Consider the following 18,181-nt stretch of genomic DNA (forward strand, 5'->3'; position numbering starts at 1 on the left):
TTTCTTTGAAGAAATTCATAAGAAATCTTCTCATGATCGGATAAAAGAGTGTTATGATGACTTTGAAGATTGTCAAACCTAGTCTGAAATCTCTGAAGATTTTCAGTCAAGGCTTTAGTGCGATCCATTTCTTTGCCCAACATATCATCACTTTTGTCTAGCATGTTTTGAACCTTTTCTAAAGCCCTTTGTTGTTTTATAGCAATCTTAGCAAGTTTAGAATAGCTGGGCTTAAGGTTTTCATCAGATTCATTCTCACTTGATTCATATGAGGTATATTTGAGTACCTTGGCACCCTTTGCCATGAAGCAATAGGTGGGAGCGTAGTCATCGTCCCCTTCATCAGCTTTGTTGGTGAGGTCATTTTCTTCAGTGTGCTGACGAATGCAGTAGCGAGAGCTAGGCTCGCCACTCCGGATTCGGACTCCTCAGATGACTCCTCTTCCTCATTTTCTTCAGATTCAGCCTCAGAGTCCATTTCCTTGCCAATGAATGCCCTGGCCTTCTTGGAGCTGCTCTTCTTGTGATATGAAGGCCTTGAGGATTTTGATGATGAGGATTTTGTGGGTTTCTTCTTTTTCTTCGCATCATCAGAACTGTAATCCTTGTATTTCTTCTTCTTTGATTCCTTTTCCCATTGAGGACAATCTTGAATGTAATGTCCAGGCTTCTTGCATTTGTGGCAGAGCCTCCTCTTGTAGTCACTGGATGAGGAATCACTGCTCCTTGAGAGTCTTCCAAGGCGACCACGTCTTGAGAACTTTTGGAACTTCTTCACAAGCAGAGCCAGATCATGGCTTAGTTCTTCAGGATCACCAAGGCTGCTAACAGAGTCTTCATCTTCGGACTCAGATACTGCCTTGGCCTTCAGTGCACGTGTTCTGCCATAGCTTGAACCATAGAGATCTCTCTTTTCAGCAAGTTGGAACTCATGAGTATTTAGCCTTTCGAGAATATCAGCGGGATCAAGTGACTTGTAATCGGCACGTTCTTGTATCGTCAATGCCCGAGTGTCAAATGAGGAATCAAGCGATCTCAGCAATTTCTTCACCACCTCATGGTCAGTGATGTCAGTGGCACCAAGTGCTTGAAGCTCATTTGAGATGTCAGTGAGGCGATCGAAGGTTTGTTGAACATTTTCATTGTCGAGTCTTTTGAAGCGGTTGAAGAGATTGCGAAGAACATCAACTTGAGAGTCACGCTGAGTTGAGACTCCTTCATTCACTTTGGACAACCTGTCCCAGATAAGCTTCATTGTCTCCAAAGCACTCACTCTGCCATACTGTCCTTTGCTCAGATGGCCACATATGATATTCTTCGCTTGAGAGTCGAGTTGCTTGAATCTCTTCACATCAGCAGCATTCAGAGAAGGTGTGACTGAGGGAACACCATTTTCCACAACATACCAGAGATCGTTATCAATTGCTTCAAGATGCATTCGCATCTTATTCTTCCAGTAGGGGTAGTCCGTCCCATCAAAGGTAGGACACCCAGCAGAGACCTTGATCATACCTGTGGTCGACATAACTAAAACTCCAGGCGGTTAAACCAAAATCACACAGAAAAAGGGAGTACCTTGCTCTGATACCAATTGAAAGTGCGTTATATCGACTAGAGGGGGGTGAATAGGTGATTTTTATGAAATTCTTCACTGAGGAATTTACCGGTGAGGAAATTCCTTAGCGAAGAACTACTAGCAGCGGAATAAGTATGTAGCGACCCGACCCGAATGGATCAAGTCTACTGTGCTCCGGTGTCATCCCTGGATCAGTAATGCTGACACCACACAGTACATCGAAGGATTTATAGCAGAGTGGCAATCACACACTTATTACATCGTTGTCTCAAAGAGAACTTATTACAATAAATATGGCTTAAGGCCATCTAATAACGATAACAGCGGAAGACTCGGAAGATAAATGGGTCCATTAACTCCAACGGCATCACTGAGTATAGAACCACGACCTAAAAGCACCTTACTCATCGTCTGAAAAGTCTGCAACATGAGAAGTTGCAGCCCGAAAACGGGTCAGCACATGGAATATGCTGGCAATGTAACACATAGAGAGCAATGGAATGAAATAGCTATACTACATGCATATATGGCTAGTGGAAAGATCTATGGTTACAGTTTTGCGTAAAGCCAGTTTTTCCCAACTGCAAAGGAATAAATTTATTTAACTATCATGGTAGTTGTTAAACATCGAGAATGGTTGACAGCATTCCGATCCCAATTAAGTGAACAATTAAAACCCAACAACATTAATTAGAACTAACGTGATGAGATTCACATGATATTCAAGTACTAGATACTCAAGTTGTCCATAACCGGGGACACGGCTAATCATGATTAGTTTGTACACTCTGCAGAGGTTTGCGCACTTTTCCCCACAAGACTCGATCGCCTCCGTTTGGTTTCTCGCACTGCAGGGTGTTTGAGAAGACGGATGACCGAGACACAGTCTTTCAGAAGCGCTAGCACCTTACATGTGGGTAGACCGGTACACCTACTTTCCCCTACATCTGCTAGTCTACCCGTAAGAGTTCGCACGACTTAATCAACTATGCCAGAGCCCATAATGGCTTGTGGCTGCACACGGAAGTTACTAGCATGAATGATCTTATGATCCCTTTGAGCCTGGGTGGCGGTCTGAAATAAAAACAGGCAAGTCCCGATAGACATCAGGTGCCTCAATCCACCCAGATGTGTATTTAAGTTGCCACCTTAAGTAAACCATTAAAATTAACAAACTCATATCTGTCATGTATATCGCTCACCTAATCCACGTCTACTAGCATAGCATGGCATAATAAGCAAACGTAGAAGTAACTCCCAAAGGTTTCATAATAATACAGGTGATAGGTACTACCTCATCTACTTCCCATCCCACAATTTAATTAGATCCTAATCATGCAATATGAGAGGATTGATCTAATGCAATAAAACATGGGTTGTAGAAAAGGTATGATCAAAGTGTTACTTGCCTTGCTGATGATCCGCGAGACCTAGGGTTTCGAAGTAACAAGCGGCGCAATCCGGGTGATCTATCGCAGACAAACAACAAGCACACAATAAGTACTCATCTAATGCACAGGTAAAACTTGAACAAGAGAACGAACCAGAAATTTCAACTTAAGAACTCCGGTTGCAAAGAAAGAAAGAACAGACGACGGAAAAACAAACGGCGGAAGAAAACAACTCGGTTCTAGCAAGTTGAAACTAGGTCAAAATTTTACTGTAGCAAAGGCTTGTTCAAGTTGATTAGACGGAACGGCGGTTTCGAGACGAAACTCCAGGCGCTTGAATCACCTGATTCCGATAAACGAACGGGAAGAAAGACTAGAACGAAGATCGGATCTGAGATCACGATCGCGGAATAAATCCGACGAAAAGAAAGAGACGAACGGTTAAACGAACGGGCGTCATTAACCGGGAAAAATCGTTGATCACGTTCGTTGAGATGAACGGTCCTAAAGAAGAATGAAAACCGATCTAGGGTTTCGGAAGAAAACCGAAACAAAGCCGGAAGAAAAACCGGAAGAAAAAAGAGAAGAACCGGAACGGTTTTCTAGAAGAAAAACCGAACCGAGGAAAAGAAGAGGCGGCGCGGCTACCTCGGGAGGCGAGACTCCGGGCGGCGGCTTAGGGCGGCGGCGGCTTAAGGCGGCGGCGGCGGCTTAAGGCGGTGGCGGGCTTGGGTGGTGGGAGGAAAAGAGAGGGGGGGTGAGTATATATACTAGGAGGGGGGTGTGACTTGGCCAAGGGGCAAGGGGGGGGCGGCGGCCTAGAGTCCCGCTGGGACTCGGCTTCGCGCGAGGGGCTGGGGGTGGTGGCGGCTGGCTGGGCCTTGGCCCGGCTGGCCTGGCGCGCGGGAGCTGCTCCCCCTTTTTCTTTAAACGGTTACGCGCGCAGAAAAACAAAAGAAAAGAAAACTAAACGAACTCCGAAAAAATCTAAAGTAAATTTTCCCCGACTCCTAAAAATGAGTCGAACAAAATGAACTTTTCTCCGGGCCTAAAATGCAATTTTTGAAAACGCGCATTTTTCCCTATCCAAATAAAAAGCAAACAAAACTCCGGCAAAACCAAAATTTGATTTATTCATTAGATCTTCATTTTTCCTAACTTTGGGAAAGTCATATTATTCCCTCTCTCATTTTTTTTTGATATTGAAAAATAATTGAAGATGAAATAAATAAATCAAATGATCCTCTTTTCCAAAATTTGAGAGAACTCAAATATGAAAATAACGAAATCTCCAACTCTCTCTGTGGGTCCTTGAGTTGCGTGAAATTTCTAGGATCAACCAAAATGCATGAAAATATGATATGCATGATGATCTAGTGTATAACATTCCAAATTGCAAATTTGGGATGTTACAAACCTACCCCCCTTAAGATGAATCTCGCCCTCGAGATTCGGGTTGGCTAGAAAATAGGTGAGGGTGGTCCTTCAGCAAATCTTCTTCTCTTTCCCAGGTGGCTTCATCCTCTGAGTGGTGGTTCCACTGAACTTTGCAAAACTTCATAACCTTGCTGCGGGTAACTCTGCTGGCATAATCGAGAATCTTGACTGGCTTCTCCTCATATGTTAAGTCATCCTCCAACTGAATCGCTTCAAGCGGTACTGTATCTCTTAGCGGTACCTCCGCCATCTCGGCGTGACATTTCTTCAGCTGAGAAACATGGAATACATCATGAACTCCTGACAGTCCCTCTGGTAATTCCAACTTATAAGCGACTTCTCCCATACGTTGCAAGATCTTATACGGTCCAACGAAACGCGGTGCTAACTTTCCCTTAACTCCAAAGCGCTTAACTCCTCGAAGTGGGGATACTCGGAGATAAACTCTGTCTCCGGTTTCGTAGACTGTCTCCTTGTGTTTAGAATCTGCGTAGCTCTTCTGCCTGGACTGGGCTACCTTGAGCCTATCGCGAATCAACTTAACTTTCCATTCAGACTCCTTAATCAAATCCGGTCCAAAGAATTGACGGTCTCCAACTTCGTCCCATGACAACGGTGTCCTGCACCTCCTTCCGTATAAAACTTCGAAAGGTGCCATCTTCAAACTGGTTTGGTAACTGTTGTTATAAGAAAACTCTGCATACGGCAAGTTATCGTCCCAACTAGATCCATAATATAGTGCACAAGCTCTCAGCATATCTTCCAAAATCTGATTGACTCTCTCGGTCTGTCCATTCGTCTGTGGGTGAAAAGCTGTGCTGAACTCCAATCTGGTTCCTAAAGTTTCATGCAACTGATTCCAAAACTTTGAGGTAAATTGGGTTCCTCTATCTGATACAATACTCCTCGGAACTCCATGCAAACAAATGATCCTAGTCATGTATATCTTCGCCAACTTAGCACTGGTGTAAGTGGTCTTAACTGGAATAAAATGTGCTACCTTCGTCAAACGATCAACTACTACCCATATCGAGTCATAGCCTGATTTTGTCCTGGGTAGTCCTGTGATAAAATCCATGCCTATCTTATCCCACTTCCATTCGGGTATCGGCAATGGTTGTAACAATCCTACTGGCTTCTGATGCTCTGCCTTTACTCTCTGACATACGTCACAAACTGCTACATATGCTGCAATATCCTTCTTCATTCCGGTCCACCAGAATGTTTCCTTCAAATCCAAATACATCTTGGTATTCCCTGGGTGAATCGAATACAGTGAATCATGTGCCTCTTGCAAAATCAACTTCCTGATCTCCGGGTCATTTGGCACATAAACACGGTCCTCAAACCATAGGGTATCGTGCTCATCCTCACGAAATCCCTTTGCTTTTCCTTCGCTCAATTTCTCTTTTATAGCAGCAATATCCTTGTCAGATTTCTGAGCTTCTCTGATTTTATCCATCAATGTTGACTGAATCTCCAATGCTGCTACATAGCCTCTCGGAACTATTTCCAAACATAGCTCACGAAGGTTTTCTGATAACTCCTTGGGTATTTTCCCCGTTATTAGAGTATTGACATGGCTCTTACGGCTCAATGCGTCAGCTACTACATTAGCTTTTCCGGGATGGTAATGCAATCTCATGTCATAATCCTTGATGAGCTCCAACCATCTCCTTTGTCGGAGGTTCAACTCCTTCTGAGTGAAAATGTACTTCAAACTCTTGTGATCCGTGTACACCTCACAATGATTTCCAATGAGGAAATGTCTCCACGTCTTCAATGCATGCACTACGGCTCCTAACTCCAAATCATGCGTGGCATAATTCAACTCATGAGGCTTCAGTTGTCATGAAGCATACGAAACAACTCTTCCTTCCTGCATAAGCACTGCTCCAAGTCCTCGACGTGAAGCGTCGCAATACACCTCATAATCCTTGGTCTGATCTGGCAAAATCAATACTGGTGAGGTAACCAAGCGTTTCTTCAACTCCTGGAAACTAGCCTCACACTCCTCAGTCCATTTGAACTTAGTATCCTTCTTCAACAATTCAGTCATAGGCTTTGCAATCTTTGAAAAGTTCTCAATGAATCTCCGGTAGTATCCTGCGAGTCCAAGAAAACTCCGGATCTCTCCAACTGTTGTTGGTGCTTCCCATTCGGTTACGGTCTCAACCTTAGTGGGGTCAACTGCTATACCTTCTCCGGATATAACGTGTCCGAGGAATCCAACTTCCTTCAACCAAAACTCACATTTGCTGAATTTGGCGTATAACTGATGTTCCCTTAGTTTCTCCAAAACCAAACGCAAATGTTCCTTATGCTCCTCTTCATTCTTTGAATAAACCAGGATGTCATCAATGAACACTACGACGAACTTATCCAAAAACTCCATAAACACTTTGTTCATCAGGTTCATAAAATAGGCAGGTGCGTTATTCAATCCAAATGACATAACGGTATACTCATACAGTCCATATCTTGTGGTGAATGCTGTCTTAGGTATGTCCTGATCTCGAATCTTCAATTGATGGTACCCTGATCGCAAATCGATCTTGGAAAACACTTTAGCTCCTTGCCTACGATCAAACAGATCATTAATCATTTGCAGTGAGTACTTATTCTTGATGGTTACTTCATTCAATCCTCGATAATCAACAACCATCCTTAATGATCCATCCTTCTTTTCCACTAGAAGTACGGGTGATCCCCAAGGCGAAGAACTTGGGCGAATGTAACCTTTATCCAATAACTCCTTAATCTGATTCTTAATTTCCACCAAATCCTTTGCTGGCATCCGGTACAGTCGCTTCGATATTGGGCCTGTACCTGGCAATAACTCAATCAAAAACTCAATGTCTCTATCCGGTGGCATGCCTGGCAATTCCTCAGGAAATACATCAGGAAAATCCTTCACCACTGGTACTTCCTCTTGCACAACTCCTGTTAGGCAGTTTACTTGTGTCCTGTTTGGCACATGCCGGGATACATACTTGATCCTTCTTCCTTCTGGTGTGGTAAGCAAAATTGTCTTACTGGCACAATCGATGTTTCCTCCATACATCGACAGCCAATCCATACCAAGAATCACATCCAGACCTTGGGACTCCAGAATAATTAAATCCGTTGGGAAAACATGCCTTCCTATACTTAATGGCACTTGGAAACATCCTTGTCTGGCCATGTACTCTGCTCCTGGCGAGCTTACTAGCATAGGCGTTTTAAGAATCCTAGTGGGAGGCTATACTTTTCCACAAATCCCCTTGATATGTATGAATGCGATGCACCAGTATCAAAAAGAACGAGTGCGGTAAATGTCTTAACCAAAAACTTACCGATTACTGCATCAGGCTGATCTTCAACCTCCTCCACATTAACGTGGTTCACCTGTCCCCTATTGAAAGGGTTCGGCTTCTTCCCAGAGCTTCCATTGCCATTTCCATTCTGGCCTTCAGGACATTCATTGGCATAATGTCCGGTCTTGGAACACTTGAAACAGGTGACTTGACTCAGGTCTCTCTTGGTTGGGGTCGATGGGGTGGTCCGGTTCTGGCCGTTGCTTCCTCCATTCCCATTACCATTCTTGTGGCCATTATGGTTGTGCAAGCTACCTCCTCCATGGGTGTGCTGAAACTGAAATCCCGGTTTAGGGGTAAAATGGGGCTTCTACTGGGCTCCAGAGTTATACTTCCCCTGTCCATACTTCCTCTTACGGTTTTCAATCTGCTGTTGCTTTCCTTCAATCATGATGGCATGATCTACCAACTCTTGGTAGTTGTTGAAACTTGCTACCATCAATTGCATGCTTAGTTCATCATTCAGTCCTTCCAGAAACTTCTCCTGCTTAGCTGCATCCGTAGCAACGTCATCTGGGGCATAACGTGCTAACTTGCTGAAGTCGCCAACGTACTGGCCAACTATCCTTCCTCCTTGGAGTAAGTTGCGAAACTCACGCTTCTTCATGGCCATAGCTCCTGCTGAAACATGGGCAGTGCGGAAAGCTTGCTGAAACTGATCCCATGTGACAGTGTCAATTGGGTAAGTGGCTGTGAAATTCTCCCACCATGCTGCCGCGGGTCCGTCAAGCTGATGTGCGGCAAACTTCACTTTCTCACCATCTGTGCATCCTGCAGTGGTCAACTCCCTTCCTATCTTGTGGAGCCAATCGTCTGCTACTATTGGCTCGGTGCTACTGGAAAACACCGGCGGATTCAGCCTAAGGAAACGGGCTAAGTGGTCAACAGGTGGTGGTGGTGGTGGGTTGTTGTTGTTGTTCTGCTGGTTCTGGACTAACATCTACATCAATTGATTCTGCTGCTGGATCAACTGAGTGAGCTCCGGTGGGAATCCATTGTCACATCTCGGAGGCATCTGAGGGTTTAGAAAAGACGAGAATTAAGAATAGAGTGAGGTCTAAAGGGAAAACACTACCCCAATGCACATGAGCAAATGCACACAAAATCACTTCATTCAATCAAACAAGGGCTTACAAACGGTCTAACTATCGCAAAAGTGCTCGAACTATTGTGTTTACATGGGGGAATACTACTACTATCTGGTGGTCATCTAGAAATTTGAACCGGTGGAAGACTCCATGATATCTGCTCCAGCTTCGTCTTCAAAGTCAGGTTCACTTGGATCCGAATCGGTGTCGTCGATGATGATGTAGTTGTCCGGACATGCGACGTACTCGTCTTCCTCCTTGGATGCTAACTTCCTCTTGAGTTCTTCAATCTCCTGCTTAAGATCGCCATTGTGTCTTGCTAGAGCTACGATCTCGTCCATGTAGTCCTTGCGTGTAGACTTCAGTTCTCCTTCTAGCTCGATGATCCTTGCCTTTGCATTCTTCAACTCTATCATATCATTGCACATCTGGTTCTCGTGGCGTCGAATGTGCTGGTTTAACACCTGGATGAAAGATGCAATGGATCTATCCTTCTTGGTGCTGACTAACTCCCATTGTTCGTCTCGGCGTCCGCAAATCTGGTAGATAGTGTCCTTGAGGTCTTCTTGATAAACTTCTCCAATGTGTCCCATGGTGATATGAGCTGCCATGCTCCTTCCCAGACTCCAGGTTGGTGCATTGAAAACACTATCTATGGGCTTCGTGATTGGTGCGAATGTCCTTCCCGGAACGTGAGCTTGAATCTTCCAGCGCTCCTCTTCAGGCAGAGTGGCGTTGAAGGTTCCCGTGAACCTTGGTAATCCAATGTTCAGGTACTTGGTGACTTCCTTCAAGTGAAATCCAAAAGGTGTGCCTTCATCCGGTTGAGCGTACTTAATCTTCGCGTTCGTCATCCTAAAAGGGTAGAAAAGATGAGGAGTTAGAAAATGAGAAGAGAATGGTGATCTATGGCTTTAACTTAGTGGTCGTGTCCTACAGTCAGCGTGTGCTCTGATACCATCTCTGTAGCGACCCGACCCGAATGGATCAAGTCTACTGTGCTCCGGTGTCATCCCTGGATCAGTAATGCTGACACCACACAGTACATCGAAGGATTTATAGCAGAGTGGCAATCACACACTTATTACATCGTTGTCTCAAAGAGAACTTATTACAATAAATATGGCTTAAGGCCATCTAATAACGATAACAGCGGAAGACTCGGAAGATAAATGGGTCCATTAACTCCAACGGCATCACTGAGTATAGAACCACGACCTAAAAGCACCTTACTCGTCGTCTGAAAAGTCTGCAACATCAGAAGTTGCAGCCCGAAAACGGGTCAGCACATGGAATATGCTGGCAATGTGACACATAGAGAGTAATGGAATGAAACAGCTATACTACATGCATATATGGCTGGTGGAAAGATCTATGGTTACAGTTTTGCGTAAAGCCAGTTTTTCCCTACTGCAAAGGAATAAATTTATTTAACTATCATGGTAGTTGTTAAACATCGAGAATGGTTGATAGCATTCCGATCCCAATTAAGTGAACAATTAAAACCCAACAACATTAATTAGAACTAACGTGATGAGATTCACATGATATTCAAGTACTAGATACTCAAGTTGTCCATAACCGGGGACACGGCTAATCGTGATTAGTTTGTACACTCTGCAGAGGTTTGCGCACTTTTCCCCACAAGACTCGATCGCCTCCGTTTGGTTTCTCGCACTGCAGGGTGTTTGAGAAGACGGATGACCGAGACACAGTCTTTCAGAAGCGCTAGCACCTTACATGTGGGTAGACCGGTACACCTACTTTCCCCTACATCTGCTAGTCTACCCATAAGAGTTCGCACGACTTAATCAACTATGCCAGAGCCCATAATGGCTTGTGGCTGCACACGGAAGTTACTAGCATGAATGATCTTATGATCCCTTTGAGCCTGGGTGGCGGTCTGAAATAAAAACAGGCAAGTCCCGATAGACATCAGGTGCCTCAATCCACCCAGATGTGTATTTAAGTTGCCACCTTAAGTAAACCATTAAAATTAACAAACTCATATCTGTCATGTATATCGCTCACCTAATCCACGTCTACTAGCATAGCATGGCATAATAAGCAAACGTAGAAGTAACTCCCAAAGGTTTCATAATAATACAGGTGATAGGTACTACCTCATCTACTTCCCATCCCACAATTTAATTAGATCCTAATCATGCAATGTGAGAGGATTGATCTAATGCAATAAAACATGGGTTGTAGAAAAGGTATGATCAAAGTGTTACTTGCCTTGCTGATGATCCGCGAGACCTAGGGTTTCGAAGTAACAAGCGGCGCAATCCGGGTGATCTATCGCAGACAAACAACAAGCACACAATAAGTACTCATCTAATGCACAGGTAAAACTTGAACAAGAGAACGAACCAGAAAGTTCAACTTAAGAACTCCGGTTGCAAAGAAAGAAAGAACAGACGACGGAAAAACAAACGGCGGAAGAAAACAACTCGGTTCTAGCAAGTTGAAACTAGGTCAAAATTTTACTGTAGCAAAGGCTTGTTCGAGTTGATTAGACAGAACGGCGGTTTCGAGAAGAAACTCCAGGCGCCTGAATCACCTGATTCCGATAAACGAGCTGGAAGAAAGACTAGAACGAAGATCGGATCTGAGATCACGATCGCGGAATAAATCCGACGAAAAGAAAGAGACGAACGGTTAAACGAACGGGCGTCGTTAACCGGGAAAAATCGGTGATCACGTTCGTTGAGACGAACGGTCCGAAAGAAGAATGAAAACCGATCTAGGGTTTCGGAATAAAACCGAAACAAAGCCGGAAGAAAAACCGGAAGAAAAAAGAGAAGAACCGGAACAGTTTTCTAGAAGAAAAACCGAACCGAGGAAAAGAAGAGGCGGCGGGGCTACCTCGGGAGGCGAGGCTCCGGGCGGCGGCAGCGGCTTAAGGCGGCGGCGGCGGCTTAAGGCGGCAGCGGGCTTAGGTGGTGGAGGAAAAGAGAGGGGGGGGAGTATATATACTAGGAGGGGGGGTGTGACTTGGCCAAGGGGCAAAGGGGGGGCGGCGGCCTAGAGTCCCGCTGGGACTCGGCTTCGTGCGAGGGGCTGGGGGCGGTGGCGGCTGGCTAGGCCTTGGCCCGGCTGGCCTGGCGCGCGGGAGCTGCTCCCCTTTTTTTTAAACGGTTACGCGTGCAGAAAAACAAAAGAAAAGAAAACTAAACGAACTCCGAAAAAATCTAAAGTAAATTTTCCCCGACTCCTAAAAATGAGTCGAACAAAATGAACTTTTCTCCGGGCCTAAAATGCAATTTTTGAAAACGCGCATTTTTCCCTATCCAAATAAAAAGCAAACAAAACTCCGGCAAAACCAAAATTTGATTTATTCATTAGATCTTCATTTTTCCTAACTTTGGGAAAGTCATATTATTCCCTCTCTCATTTTTTTTTGATATTGGAAAAATAATTGAAGATGAAATAAATAAATAAATCAAATGATCCTCTTTTCCAAAATTTGAGAGAACTCAAATATGAAAATAACGAAATCTCCAACTCTCTCCGTGGGTCCTTGAGTTGCGTGAAATTTCTAGGATCAACCAAAATGCATGAAAATATGATATGCATGATGATCTAGTGTATAACATTCCAAATTGCTAATTTGGGATGTTACAAAGTACTCAAAAGTAAACATAACAAAATACAAGCATAGTCATCATGATGAAATGAAGACAGGCACAGAGTACAGGAAGCGTAAGCACAGGATAACACAGGATGAAGACAAACAGACTGAAGAAATTAAACTGAGGAAATTGAGAAATTCTTCAGTCAAAGTATTCAAACACAGATATGAACAAGTACACAACTCAATTATGAGGAAATGAAAGAGTTGAGGAAATGGAACCAGTAAGCTTGGTGAAGACAATGATTTGGTAGACCAGTTCCAACTGTTGTCTTAGTTGTACGTCTGGTTGGAGCGGCTGAGTATTTAAACTCGAGGACACACAGTCCCGGACACCCAGTCCTGAACACGCAGCTCGGGACACCCATTCCTCACCGTATTCTCCTTGAACTAAGGTCACACAGACCTCGTCCAATCACTCGTGGTAAGTCTTCAAGTGACTTCCAAACCTTCACAAAATTGGTCACTCGGCGATCCACAATTCCTCTTGGATGCTCTAGACCATGACGCCTAACTGTCTGGAAGAAGCACAGTCTTCAAAGGTAACAAGCGTCGGATCCACGCAGGATCAATCTCTTCAGTGATGCTCAATCACTTGGGGTTTTTAGGTGTTTGGGTTTTTGGTTTTTGGTTTTTCCTCACTTGATGATTTTCGCTCAAAGTCCTCGGAGGATGGGTTGCTCTCAAATGACAAGTGTCAGTTTCTCTTGGAGCAGCCAACCAACTAGTGGTTGTAGGGGGCGGCTATTTATAGCCTAGGGAGCAGCCCGACATGATAAGACATAAATGCCCTTCAATGATATGACCGTTAGGTGGATAGATATTTTGGGACAGCTGGCGCATAGCACAGCAATGGTCGGAATTTTGAGTAGCAAAATCCTTAGGGCTATCATGTTCCTCACTGTGTAGGAAATCCGCACTGGCGAATTCCTAACTCCTCAGTCAGAACAAATTCCTCAGAGACCAGAAGAACTTCGTCTCTGTCACTGAAGAACATGACTGGACTGTATGAGATTTCCAATGGCTTCACTCGAAGGGATTAGTAGGTGTAGGATTTTGAGTTGAGCACCACATGGAAATTTTTCCTTAGTATTTCCTCGAACCCCTTTAACAATACGGTGTTTCCTCTGACTCAAGAAAGAGAAAATGAAACTACGAAAACAAAAGGCCCACTGTTTCTACGGCCCGTAAAAGGCCCACTGTTTCTACGGCCCGTAAAAGGCCCACTGTTTCTACGGCCCGTAGGAGGCCCAGTGTCACTACAGTAAATATTAGCCCATGGTTATTGTGGCCTAGTTTTAAAAAATAGGTTATTGCAGCCACTAGTTAACCACGGAAAAAGAACTGCAATGACTACAAGCAAACAAATAAACAAGACAACAAGGAAATAAATAAGCAAGCAACTAATGCTAGGCTATCACGGCTATTACACATATTGCATCCACTGGGCTTCAAAGTTCGCCACCAGTGAAAATATAGGGAACAAAGCAGCATATCATATACACTGGCCGTCAAAATTGGCCACCAGTGCAAATAAACGCGGCAGCAAAGAAGAGCATAACTGAAACAACTTCAGAAGAGCTCAAGAAACGTTATCCTGGGTATCCACCATGCTGGCAATAAGCTTAGCAAGTTGTTTAGCTTTGTCCTGTTTGGCGCTAAAATCCTCCAACGCTTGTTGTTGCACCAGAAAGTATGCATCTGAATGCTCCAGGGACTTCTGCAGTCCTTCCGCTTCTTGTCACAGCACAGCTGATCGATGTCTTTCAGCTTGTAGTTGAGACTCAAGAAACCGAACTGATTCAGACATTGAGTCTGAATAGCTTGTGCAAGCGGTAGTGGCCAGTAACTCCAACAATAAACCAAGACAGGATGTGTCACTATCCTGAACCTTATCTGCATTACTTCCTTTACCGTTGCTTAATAAGGCACTCTTCCCCAATATTCTGTCAGCATTCTAAAAGAAGAAACAAGCAGACACATAACAAGTTTAGCATGTACTACTATATGAAACTCATTTCGGTGAACCAGTTCATTAGTAAGGTGGATAGGATTAAACTACCAAGTCTTCTATTGCCAAGTACTAGTACATAATAAAAGCATCAAACAAACATATATCTATGTCCTATGGTAGCAATGGAATCTTAAATTAGAACAGTTGTTCTTCAGGTTTAGGCACTTGTTCTACATGAACAGAGTACAGTAAAACGCAAGAATATAATACTTAAAAATAGAAAATGAGCTCATAGACCTTACCACATTCTTGGTTCGGGACCAATATAGAACAAGGCGTTCCTAGTCATCGTCCAGTAAATGTGTCTCAGGAGAACGTAAGGGAATTTGATGAGTTTCTTTGCCGGTGAAGTACGTTTTCTTCAGGTAATTCCGATACTCCCACCAAGCATTCTTGAAGATAGCAGAGGTATTAGCACAGGTTACCTCATCCTGAGTTTCCAAATCAGTCCTTCTCTATAGAGAAAAATGGTAAAAAATTTTGTATTATAACCATCATGGAGGTAGGATGTATGAGACGAAGCAAAGTAATTGCCATGAATAACATTACTTACACATAACTCCTAGACAAACACCTGCAACTGGCATTTTACTTCATCTTCAGTATAATATTTCCAAGATGGGAAGATACGCACATACGATTTAACAACATCAAATGCGATAGATGCTAAACTACGACTAGCTGGTTGTGCTTCCTCCACAGGAATAGGCGTACTAACTGGTGGAGTTGCGGTTCGCCGTGATAGTACTAGCCCTTTGGGCACTGGAGCTGCCTTACTAACTACTCTTGTTTGGGAGCTCTGTGGTGGAGATGGTGCTGTGTCAACAGGAACTGGGTTACTATCGGCTGGGGTTGGGGTTAGATTGGGTGAAGCTGGTTCTCTGTCCATCATAGTAGGGGTACAATCTGCGAGAGTTTAGGTTATGTGTGGTAGGGCTGGTTCTTGTGCATGTACAACCGGGGTGCTATCTCCACCAAGAGGTAGCACTGTTTTATTTGAAGACCGTGTTTTTAGTCCGCTAGATATTGGCATCACCCGCTCCAATTCAAATGGCTGATAAACAGGAAACATAGTTGAATGTACAGACATTGTATGAGAGACAGATGCAATAGATAGTGTGGAAAAATGAGGGCATGAAATAGTTGACATGTATATTGTTTAACTAAAACGGATAGCATGACATAATTTCACATATATGATGTCTATCTAAACTCGATAGCATAGCATAACATAATTCAAAGATATGATGAATAACTAAATAGGATCGCATGACATAATTCACCTACATGTTATCTAAGTAATCAGGATCGCATCATTTAATTCACATATGTGATTTATATGCTAAACAGAGGGCATTCGATATGATGTCTGAACTAAGAACATGGTGTTGAATATTGTGTATATGATGTCTAAACTATGTAATGCAAGGCACTGTATGCATGATATGAACAGTATAACCATGCCAAGTTAGAGCATACACCTCAGTGGGGGAATAGGACTAGTCATCTATCTCTGAATCCATCTCTGAGGAGCTATCGGGACCCAACAAGAGATCTGCTTCGACAGGTAGCAATGTCTGCTCTGGAGGCCTTGTTTTCACTCTAGATTTTTTCCATCTCCCACCCAAATGGCTGATTCACAGGAAGAGTAGTTTAATGTACAAACATTGTCGACAAATGGAAATGTAATGAAGAAAAGGAAGGGCAAGATATCATTCAAATATATGATGCCTGGTTAAACAGGATGGCATTGCACATTTCACATATATTATGGCTGGCTAAAAGACATGAGACTACATAATTCCCATATATGATATAGAAACTAAACAGGTGGCATTACAGAACATGTCTAAGCTAAGCAGATGACATATATGATGTCAAAAGTAGGCACTGCAAGGCAACATATGCATGATATGACTAACATCATCATGCCAAGGTAGACCAAACACCTTGGGGGTAAATAGGAGTGGTTAGCGGCGTCCGTATCCGCCTCAGAACAGATATCTTCCTCTGGATTACAATCTGGAGAGGGGTGGGGAGGGTTTGCCATTGAACCCACCATCGAGCGATGTCTGCATGACATTGTATTACCGCGCAAAACTCTTCTCTTTTTCTCTACATGTTCAGCATGACTGTGTACAATATCTGACATGCATACGAAAAAAATATGGTGAGATTATGTAAGGAGAGCATGCAAAAATTTAGAGTGATGGTAACAACCAGTGGATCGATGTTTTTCCGTTGAACCAAAATAGCCCTAATGGATCAACGTGAATGTATAGTAATAAGTGATGCAACAAGTGTACAACCTCTTTGCCGTAGCCGTGTCGACCTCAGCATCATTGGGTTGGTTGCTGAAGCAGTTGAGGCAGAGGTGGTTGTCGGAGGTGTGGAGGAAGATCTGAGGAATCTATAGACGGCGTCCAGGGCATTGCTCTGTTGTGATGGATCGTTCTGTCATTGGAGCAGCTCCGGTGAGCCATAAGATGTCAAGGCTGAAGCAGCACAAGACAAACATCGTCAATCTCAAGTGGGACTCTAATAGCATTTCCAATCGATGATGTAAATTGGATGTAAAATTAACATCACCAAAAACCACCTAACTACAACAGATGAGGTAAAAACTATTAACTCTGAACTTAACTGTCGAAACTGAAATTTACTGTGGAATCTGAATGCTACTGTCAAAACTGAACGCAATGGTAGCAGAGAGGCACTTGACATGTAGTCTAGGGAGGGCCTGTAGTTCATCCTCGACCTGCACCCCCCTGAGCCGCCAGCCACCACCGGCCGAACCGACGGCCCCAGCGCTGCCTCGCCGCCCCGAAACAACTCACCACCGCCGCCCCGGCCAGTCCTCTAGCCCCCCCCCCCACCCGGAACCCTAAGATAGATAGTGGGGTACCTCTACGGCGAGCCCCTGTCCCCGCTGCGGGTGGTTCTTCCTTAACTCCGGCGAGCCCACCCCCCCCCCCAACCCCTGAAAATCGACTGACCCAAAAGTCGATTCAGTCGACTGAAGTGTGGCTTAATCGGAGTACAGCAGTAGCACGAGCGAGGGGGAGAGCAGCAGCAGCAGCAGCTGGGTGAGCGAGCGATCGAGCGAGAGCCGGAGCAGCAGCAGCAGATCCGGCTAGTATGGACGCCGCCGCCGAAGGGGCCTCACACGGGGGGAGAGCCGCCGTGGAGATGTCACCCGCGGCGCCGGCTTCAAGGTAGCCGCTCCATGGGGGTGCAGGATGGAGCACCGTCGGCGCCGGGAGGTCGAGTTAAGGAGAAGGTGCGATGCGATGAGTGTACAACCTCTTTGGTGGCGCCAAGTAGGCCTCGGCTTCGTCCGAGGAGTCGGTGAGGATGTGGAGGTTCCGGTGGAGCAGGTTAAGGCAGCGCTGTGGGGATGGAGCAGCCGTGATAGATGAGGCGATCGTCGGAGCAGCTCCTTGGAGGTGGAGGATGGGGCGGCTGAACCGGCGGGACGGCGAGATGGACGACGGATCCTCATCCGGGAAGGTGGACGAGGGACGTCGAGCTGTTGCGGTGGACGACGTCGTCGGGGAAGAGACTCCGGCTGGGCAGCGGTGACGTGGCGGACAGAGGAGGGTGGGGTTTCGCGGCTGGAGCGGAGAGGTTTTGGCGGCCTGGGATTTCGAATGGCGAAAAGGGGGTGATGGGAGGGGGTGAAGCA

The sequence above is a fragment of the Triticum urartu genome, chromosome 4A (assembly GCF_056163025.1).
Source record: "Triticum urartu cultivar PI428250 chromosome 4A, HENAU_Tu73, whole genome shotgun sequence".
Classification (NCBI taxonomy): Eukaryota; Viridiplantae; Streptophyta; class Magnoliopsida; order Poales; family Poaceae; genus Triticum; species Triticum urartu.